This window comes from Mirounga leonina, unplaced genomic scaffold (assembly GCF_011800145.1).
Source record: "Mirounga leonina isolate KUSES-001 unplaced genomic scaffold, KU_Mleo_1.0 Mir_174, whole genome shotgun sequence".
Lineage (NCBI taxonomy): Eukaryota > Metazoa > Chordata > Mammalia > Carnivora > Phocidae > Mirounga > Mirounga leonina.
The window spans coordinates 59,215,173-59,224,249 of record NW_023270451.1 but is presented as its reverse complement, the minus strand read 5'-3'; the positions used below and the strand labels follow the sequence as shown (position 1 = coordinate 59,224,249).

The window sequence follows — 9,077 nt, the reverse complement described above, 5'->3', positions numbered from 1 at the left end:
TGTAAGGCTTCAGGTCAACAGCGGGCTACTTGTAAAGTTTTGGGGGAGTCAAAAGTTATGTGTCCCTAACCCCTACGTTGTTCAAGGGTCCTCTATATAATTTTACTTGTCCTTAATTGCTGTAATATCTGACTCTTATTTCCCGTTATCCCTCATGGAAGAAGACATAATTTAGTCATTTCTTTTTTTTTAAAGATTTTATTTATTTATTTGAGACAGAGAGAATGAGAGAGAGAGAGCACATGAGAGGGGGGAGGGTCAGAGGGAGAAGCAGACCCCCTGCCGAGCAGGGAGCCCGATGCGGGACTCGATCCAGGGACTCCAGGATCATGACCTGAGCCGAAGGCAGTCACTTAACCAACTGAGCCACCCAGGCGCCCTAATTTAGTCATTTCTAAGTAGACTGTCAAATGCAGTGATTTCTTAGTCAAGCAAATCAAGGTATTGGGTGCTGGAAGTTTGCCATGGTTGCCCCTGAAAACCCAGAAGCCTTCACCACTGTGCTTGCCACAAGGCCCGTATGCATTACTTTATGCACTCAGCACTTGTGTCCAAACCTCACTGTGCGTACTACTGAGAGGCAAATAAGTTACATGCCTGCCCTGGTTTCAAGGCAATGTTAGAAATGTAATTTATTGTTTTGTTTTACTGTCCAGCTTCTCTGGTATATAATGGAACCCATACAGGTTGGCACTATTTGGTAATGGAACCATCAGTGACTACAGCATCATCCCCTTTAGGATGACGAGATTGGTCTTCAGTTTGAGGTTGCTAGCCATGTACCAGCCCCATGGTACCTAAAAATTGATTTTAACAATGCAATTTGATTATTCAACTTGATTATTCTATTTGATTGAGGAAGAATGAGTTTAGTGGTTAAGTTTCCCTTTCCAATTATGCCAGATTTACCCCTGTGGAATTGCAGATATCTCTCAGAACGATAACATTTGTCAAATGAGACAGTACAGTCATTTAGCAATTACTCAGAGTATCCACTGAGCACCAAGTGCAAGATAATCAAGTAGAAATCGATCGTGTCTTGTATTTGCACAGTACTTAGATTTTGTAGAACACACCCAAGCCTTTTCTTACCTGATCCTAAAAAATAGGTTTGTGAAGTGAACTGGGAAGAGATCCCCATTTTATAGATGAAGAAACAGAGGGTCAGAGTTGAACCGTTTGCCCTAAGTCAAACCAGTAGTAAATGGTGAAGTTGGGACCAGGACTAAGCTGATTATATTTGAGTACTGTTTCCAGTATTCCACACTGTCACATTTTCTATTGACTCCATGAACAGGCTTTGGTAGGGAAGCTGGAAAAAAACCTAAGGATTGGGAAGGAGACACATCTGGGATGGGGAGGACAAAAGAAGGCACCTTTTAAAATGAGGGGCTAGTAGAGCTGAGGCTCCTTCTTTACCAACTTCCCAACATGGGTCAAGGGCCAGCCCTCCATAAATAGGTACACTTCCAGCTCAGATTCTGTACCTTCTCCTATCCCTTCTACTTCTTTTTACCTGTGTCCCTGGCCACAAAAGACCCTGAACATTAGAAAAAAGTTACAAGTTGTAAGTATGAAATCCCACTTGTCAAGGAACACTATAAAAATCTGTGGTACGTTAGCCTTGGTAAGGGAGCTTTCCTTCATTTTCAGAAGAACTCTGTGAGCCTCCACCTCTGATCTGCAAACACAGCAGTCTCTTTAAGGACTACTTTGGTGTGTGTTGAAAGGACGACAAAGACTAGAAAAATAAGCCCACTGATTTCTGAGCAAAATCACAGCCTGAAAGTCACAGCCTCCCTGCTAATATTTTGTATTCTTAATGTTTGATATGATATTTGGGAATAATTCACTAAGACTTGATTAGGTTTACATAAAAACAATAGGCTTTCTGAAATCACAGGTGAAGAGTGGGTGGGAGGAAGGAGGTGATGAGAACACTTCATCTTTAGAGTATAAGCTAAAAGAGAAAAGCAATGCACCTCTTCTGCCTAGTTTCCCAGAACAGTCCAACACCCAGTGTCAGCAAAGGAAAAGAACAAAGCGATGAAAACAAAAAAAACACCTAGGCCTTTTGCAGGAGAAAAGAGCGAAGGTAAAAATTCTGCTAAATAAGTTTAATGATATTCTGTCAGCCTGAAGAAAGAGAAGCTCTCCGTGTAGCAAATCATCAGGCTTCTCTTCACTGAACGTGCTTGGCAGAGGAGGTTCTTCCCATGTGTCTCTCTTGGGAAAATGTTTTCACATTGGTGGTTGCTAAGCTTCATCAGCACATTGTGATAGGTAAGCCAAAGTTGTGGGTTTAGTTGGTTGCTTGTTTGTGGGTTCATTTACACTTGGCTTTGTTCTAAAAATGCTTTGAGGTGGCAAGCTCATTGTGCTTTGTGCATTGATCATATTTAGTCAATTAAAAGCATAAGTGATCCTTTCAAAGGATGTCTGTGTGAATAGAGGAGTACAGATTTGTTATTGTAACTAGGCAAATAAGCCAGAATGCTATTTGATTAAACTAACAGTAGGTCTGCAGCCATTTCAGCAATAGATGAAGGTAGGGCAATTTTAGTTGAAAATGATCAACAGTGTATTTGCTCCAGAGGATCCTGCAGGCCCACTAAGGCTGACCTACTCAACTGCCATGCTCCTGGCAAACCCAAGAAGTGCACTCTTGTGATCCTCAGCCTCAGAGAACTTTAGCCCAAACCAGTGCCTCTTTTACCAGAAAAACTATAGCAGAGAGGCACTGAGATGTGTCACTAGAGACTGAACAAGATGTTTAATAATTACTGATAATTTCAATTAATCTAATTTTAATCTCAAACCAATTTGGGTTCTCTCCAAGGTCAAGAACAAAACATTTACTATGGTAGAGTTGCAAAATGGCTACAAGTGAAGTCTCTGCCTTTATAGAGATGAGTTTGAGACAACTGCAACCACTTCCTAGCTAGTTCTACGGCCCATGCTATGGGTTTGGACGAGTCACTTAACCCCCAGTGCTTTAGTTTCCACATTTGAAAATGGGGTAATAAGAATACCGACCTCATCACCTTGTTGTATCAATTGAAACACCACCCCTAAGATGCTGAAACACAATGTGCAAGCTTATTGATGTTGGCTGTTATTACTGGGTGCCTAGTACTGTCTTGGGCCTTACTGGTGTCAAAATGTCTTAGTCCGTTCAGGCTGCTGTAACAGAAGGCCATCAGCTGGGTGGGTTATAACAACAGAAATTTATTTCTCACGGTTCTGGAGTCTGGGAACTCTTAGATCACAGTGCCAGCAGATGTGGTGTCCGGTGAGAAACTGCCTCCCGATTCACAGGCACTGTGTCCTCACACGGCAGAAGGAGGGAGGGAGCTCTCTGAAATCTCTTTTATTAGGGCACTAATCCCGTTTATGAGGGTTCTATGCTAGTGACTTAATCATCCCCCAGAGTTCCCACTTCTAAATGCTATCACATTAGGGATTAGGATTTAACATATGAATGTATGTTGCGGGGCGGGATACAAACATTTAGTCTATAGCACAAGACGATTAAATAGTCTGCCCTCAAGGAGCCTGTATTAGTCTGGGTTCTCCAGAGAAACAGAACAAATAGGATATGGAGATACCGATTTATTATTTTTTTAAAATTTCCATCGGATGTTATTTTTTAAAAACCAATACAGGTTTTGCAGTCTGGGGTAAATATCTTTAGTTTTGGTAACATACATTAAGTGGCACTAATTACACAGAAATTATTAGGTAACTAACGTGAAACCACAGAACTGTAACTGCCACAGCCACATGGACATGGCCTTTCTGGCTGAGCACATTTAAAAAAAAAAAAAAAGACTGGATGCCCACACCAAAACTATGCCAAGGAAATCTGTTAAGCAGTAAAGCTCTGAAGTGGTGACTCACTAGAGTACCTAGATATAGAATAGATTTAGAGAGATTTTCTGTAAGAAATTGGTGTAGATATAGAGATTTACTCTAGATGTAGAGAGATTTACTATAAGAAATCTGAGAAGGAAGTGGAGAAGTACAAGACCTGGAGTCATTGGCAAGCTGGAGACCCAAAAGATCCAGTGGGATAACTTCCAGTCTGAAGCCGAGGCAAAAAGCAAGAGAAGACCAATGGCCCAGCTCGGAGACAGGTACAGAGAAAGGACTCTTTCTTATTCAGCCCTTTATTCTGTTCAGGCCTTCAACGAATTGAATGAGGCCCACCTTCACTGGGGAGAGTGATCTGCTTTACTTGGTCTAGCACTTCAGATGTTAATCTCATCCAGAAACACCCTCACGGACATACCCAGAAATAATGTTTAACCAAATATCTGGACACCCTGTGGCCCACTCATGTTGACACATAAAATTAAACCTTAGAGCTTGCAGTATGGTACAAAAGACAGATAGATAATTAAGTATTACAATGGAATAAGGGAAGTGCAGACTTGGAAGAACATACAAAGAGCTGTGAGTGTTCTGAGAAGGGCGACGCTCATCAGTCTGGGGTGGTTGGGCCAGGTTTCTAGACGTTTGGGTACTTGAACTGAAGTTTGTAGTTCGGGGAGTAGTACGTGTCCAGGAAAATGGAAGGAGCACAGGACTCTAGGCCATTTCTCACCCACTTAGTGGCTAACACACTAGTCCAAGTGACCGCTGTGTTCACGACGCTCTCCTACCAGCCTTCTACCTGGCCTCCTTGCTTTGATTTTTATACCTCTGCTATCAGTTCTCCATACAGCAGCCAACGGGGTGGCCTTAAATCCATAAGTCAGCTCATGGTACACCCAGCTTTTAATGCTCTAGTAATTTGCCATCATATTTGGTAGAAAATTCAAAGTCCTACACTACAGTACCCCATATAATATGACTCCCCATTACCTTTCCCACCTAATTTCCTGTGACTTCCCTTCTCTGTTGCTGTTTTCAGCTACACAGAGACCTTTTATGAGTCTGACGACCTGCTTTGACTTCAGGGTATTTGTTTCTACCCAGAACACTTCTACAGATCGTCGTATGGCTCCATCTCTTACTACATCCAGGTCTGTGCTCAAAGTCAGCGACCTTCAATGGTACAACATTGCTGTCGTCGATTTATCCTGCTTTTTTAAGTTGGTTGGTTAGCTTTGTTGTTGTTGTTTTGCACACATCTGGAAACCTTCCTGGATGAGATGATGCTTGAGTTGGATATTGAAGGATGAAAGAGCAGGTAAGACAGGGAGAGAAGAGGATCGAGTCCCACATAGGGCTCCCTGCTCAGCGAGGAGCCTGCTTCTCCCTCTGACCCTCTCCCCTCTCATGTACTCTTTCTCTCTCTCAAATAAATAATCTTTAAAAAAAAAAAAAAAAAAGGGAGAGAAGAGAATCCCAGGCCAGAGGACCAGCATGTGCAAAGGCTCAGCATCAAGAAATGGAATGCCACTTTGGAGAAAGGCAGGTGGTTCCCCTGGGGTAAAGGATGTGGTGCAGGTGAATAGGAGAAAGGAAGTTAGTGAGGAGACGGGGCTGTCTGTGGATATGCGAATAATGGTACCTGTAGACCCTGCTGCTCTTGCCCACGTCGGCCAATAGCCCAGCCTTTGCCCTTCGTTCAGAGGAGCCCATCTCAGATTGTATGTCTTACAGTGGCGTGTCTTAGCCTTTTTCTCATAATGTCACTCCATCCAAGGAGGCTATTTAAACATTTTTTTCTAATACCACTCCTTTGAAACTTTAATACCACACATGTGCTGTATAGCTATTTATCTGCTGTATATGCTCTGTGCTTTATACGTAAAAATAGGATTTTCTCCTCCTGAGAGCCAGTTTTCACTTCTGTTGAGAATGTATGTTTTATAGTTTTCACTGACAACATGATTTTGTCTCTGTCTTGTCTCCTGTCTCTCTCTCCCTCAAACATCCAGGAAGCATCCGAATCCCACAGAATACCATATACATGACAATAATTGAGCCATCATTGCATAATAATGACTATACTCACATAAAACTGGAGTGATTTTTCTTTCCTCCCTTAATAATTCTGCCCCACCCCTCATATATGGACCACCGAATTCTACATCCATGCTTCTCAGTGGCATTGGAGACTGAAACGTTCCAAGGAATGTCATATATCTGATTCTTAGAGTTCTGCCTTCAGGGATAACTCATTTATTCAGATGCTGCTTATCCTCAAGTCACACCTCTGTCTCCCCATCCCCACCAGCGAAGCAAGCTGAGGACGCATGCACAGGGCACAGGAGGAAAGCAAAAAGGCCTCTGAGCAACTTGCTTGAATACCACACTGCAGCAAAGCTTGTGTGTTTTTTAAAAAAATCCATTTTTCCAGGTGTTGAATGTAAGTATTGAATCACTAAATTGTGCACTTGAAACTAATATTGCACTGTATGCTAACTAACTGGAATGTCAATAAAAACTAAAAAGACAAAAAAAGATGAATAGGGCTACATAAAAGGAAAGATACGCCATGTTTATAAAAAAATAAAAATCAGCTTTTTATACAGTATCTATTTACATTTAATATACACAGTTCTATTAAGATTTGTAATCTAGCTTCTAAACTCATGATTGACTTGAGGTAGCAAAATAGAAGGAGAAGAGAAGGGCTGATGATAACAAGGAAAATACAGAAGAGCAGCGCAAATCCCATTTACTAATATGAAAGCACATCAGTATAGGGGCAAGTGGTCGCTGGATTTTACTGGTGTTTATGTTGTTCCTAAATGATCACATGACTTTTTTTTAGGAAAACAGAGAATATGAATCCTATTTTCCAAAGCTTCCAACTAAGATCATTAGAATAAAGTTCTTAAAATAGTAAAGCTTCATCTAACTGGAAAATTTAGCTACCCATAAAGACTTATTTCCATGAGGATCCTGGATAACATCTGGTTTTAATAATTTTGGGGGCTGTCGCGTGTAAACAGATGCATGGTGTTCGAAGGTTCCATGAGACAAAATATAGCCTTTGCTCATTTTGAGTAATGATGTATGGGATGAGTGAATCTGAAATGAAAAAATTAAAAGGTTATTGGTTTACATGTCCAAAATTTTTTTAAAAATATAATCCCATATCATAAGTAGCTTCAACACTGGTCAGCACATGCTGTGATAAAAGCTTAACTAATTCCCTTGATGGGGATGCTGGAAACTAAATGTGTACAGAGATTTACTTATATCAATATAGGTAAATGAGTTTCTGAGTGGTGGAGCAATGTTGCATAGCTAGCAGAATTGTGTTCAGCTGAAGCACTTTATCAAGAAGAGTATTGCCTGCAGAGATAATAAGCCATTAGGATAAACTCACTTCCACCTAATCTAATACCTGCGCTTCATTGAGAGGAAAATAAAGCATGCCTTACTGGCAGCAACAGCAACAGTATGATGATCGGCACAAAGGGCTTTGGGATCAAGAATCATGGGGCACCTGGGTAGCTCAGTTGTTAAGCATCTGCCTTAGGCTCAGGTCATGATCCCAGCATCCTGGGATCGAGCCCTGCATCGGGCTCCTTGCTTTGCGGGAGGCCTGCTTCTCCCTCTCCCACTCCCCCTGCTTGTGTTCCCTCTCTCGCTGTGTCTCTCACTGTCAAATAAATAAATAAAATCTTTAAAAAAAAAAAAAAAGAAACAAGATCAGTTTGTTGAATATGGCTGGGTGACACAGATGGGGGTGGGGTGCAGACACTCCCTGAGCCCCCAGATTATCCTTTATAACTAGTATGTCTGTTCTACTTGTATTATCAACCAAAAGATGACCATCAATTTAGTCACAAAGCTGGGCACTTTTCTCTCCCTTCTTTTCCTGTTCTTTCCTAACCAGTCACCCAGCTTGTTTCAGTGAACTTTTCTCAGGATTGACGGAGTCAGGCAATATGCAAGTGATTGAATTAGCTGCTCACAGAGAAACAGACAGAGAGATATAAAAGTTGACCGAAAGCAAAGCTTTAAAAAAAAAACAACAAAACATTTTTTTTTCTTTTTTCTCTTTCTTCTTTTATTATGCACCCTTATGTTCATTGCAGCATTATTTACGATAGCCAAGATATGAAAGCAGCACAACCTTATTTAACATGAGGTCGTATGGTGAAAGCCATGAGGGAGCGTCAGAGAGTAATTGTGGGTGAAGAAAAGGAAACGGATCCAAAGGGAAAAGACGTGGTGCCAGTGGTTCTTTCTGCCTACTGTTGTTTCCTGCCCCGGCCTGTGCAGCCACCTGATGCGTCCTCCTGGCTGCTTTCTAGACCCGAGGCTCAGGACGCTCTCAAGAGCTCCTCTATTTGGAGGAGATTCAAAGAAACTTGAAGAAGAAGGTATAAAAACCTTGAGTTAATACAAGCGAGTTGTATTAACAAGAGGGAAACTCTCATTGATGAAACTATTTGCCTTGTTTCCTTTATTTCTGTTTAACCTTGACAACTTTAAAAATAAGAGCCTAGACTTAAAATATTTTTAGATCTTGGAGAGACATTCTTGCGTAGACAATCCTTGAATTCCAAGCAGTGACTTTTAAGAAGTAATTTCAAGGTTTAATATTTTGAAAACGCAGAATTGTTCACCTTTCTTAAAAATATCTTCTCCCTGATTTACACAATTTCTGGTTCTTTCCAAGCTCCCTGATTATTCCTACCAGCTATGTTCACTTTTTCTTTGTTAGAACCCTCATCAGTGCATTCCCCATGGTTGTAGCTTTGACAGTTCTTCCCCTTTGCACTCTAAATACTCTGTCTTGGAGTTTTAGCCTTATTTCATGGATTGAACTGTTATCCATATTCTATAAGAATTCTATATTAAAAAAAAAGAATTCTACATGAAAAGAAAAAATGTTTTCCAAAGAATAGTCCTTACACTAAAAATCCCCCCTTGTAAGAGAAACTGGAAATGAAATAGCCCTCTTTCTGGTATTCTATGACATGGAAATTCTTATAGTAGTTCTTATTTATGTTCATATTTTCCCAGAAAGCATTTTACTTAACCCTTTGTTTGACTCTGCTGTAACTGAGTTCAGAGAGACCAGAGGACCTATAAACTCTCTCCATCATGATGAATGACCTGCCAACATCCAGTAAACAAAAGTTACTCTTAGAGATTCACTGTAG

The 9,077-nt window shown here is 40.9% G+C and overlaps 1 long non-coding RNA gene across 1 annotated transcript in view; it reads left to right on the top strand.

The window, feature by feature from the left end:
- Positions 1–375: 375 nt before the first annotated feature.
- The window catches only part of LOC118021015, a 49,040-nt gene continuing 40,338 nt past the window's right edge, over positions 376–9,077 (top strand). Inside the window, exons 1-4 of the long non-coding RNA XR_004682078.1 lie at positions 376–4,136; positions 4,916–5,194; positions 5,889–6,319; positions 8,004–8,291. This is a non-coding gene — a long non-coding RNA (uncharacterized LOC118021015). The remainder of the gene's footprint in view (positions 4,137–4,915; positions 5,195–5,888; positions 6,320–8,003; positions 8,292–9,077) is intronic.